This window comes from Triticum dicoccoides, chromosome 6B (assembly GCF_002162155.2).
Source record: "Triticum dicoccoides isolate Atlit2015 ecotype Zavitan chromosome 6B, WEW_v2.0, whole genome shotgun sequence".
NCBI lineage: Eukaryota > Viridiplantae > Streptophyta > Magnoliopsida > Poales > Poaceae > Triticum > Triticum dicoccoides.
This window is the reverse complement of record NC_041391.1, coordinates 510,635,696-510,636,177: the sequence shown is the minus strand read 5'-3', so window position 1 is coordinate 510,636,177 and position 482 is coordinate 510,635,696.

Sequence of the window (482 nt, the reverse complement as noted above, 5' to 3'; positions counted from 1 at the left end):
TTCTGATAGTGTTCCTGAAAATTTTGGCGAACCCCTACACTATCTAATTTAACGGGCATAAAAAATGTGGGCTTCCTGTGACTCAAATGCAGAAAGTCGATCACACAGTACATACTGCATTGCCAGTACGACATTCATAAGTTATCGATCAAAATGCTGGTACTTATGTACTTATAGGATGTCTAGCAGAGTCTACCGGTCCGCGGCTCGTCTCGTCACCTTACGAAGGCACATTTCAGTGTTGTAGCGTGTCGATTAATGGCGGCTGACGTGTGCCAACCGCCATCGGCCATTGAAGCCACTTTTCCCCACCGCCCGCCAAATTTTGCCGCCACTTTTTCCCGCCAGGCGGCCGCCACCAACGACTATAAGAAGACCCTCGCCATGACCAAACAGCTCATTCTCTATCCTCACAGCCTCCACATCCCTCCATGTTGACATGGCCAAATAGATGACCGCCTCCATGACCAGTTAGCTCATTC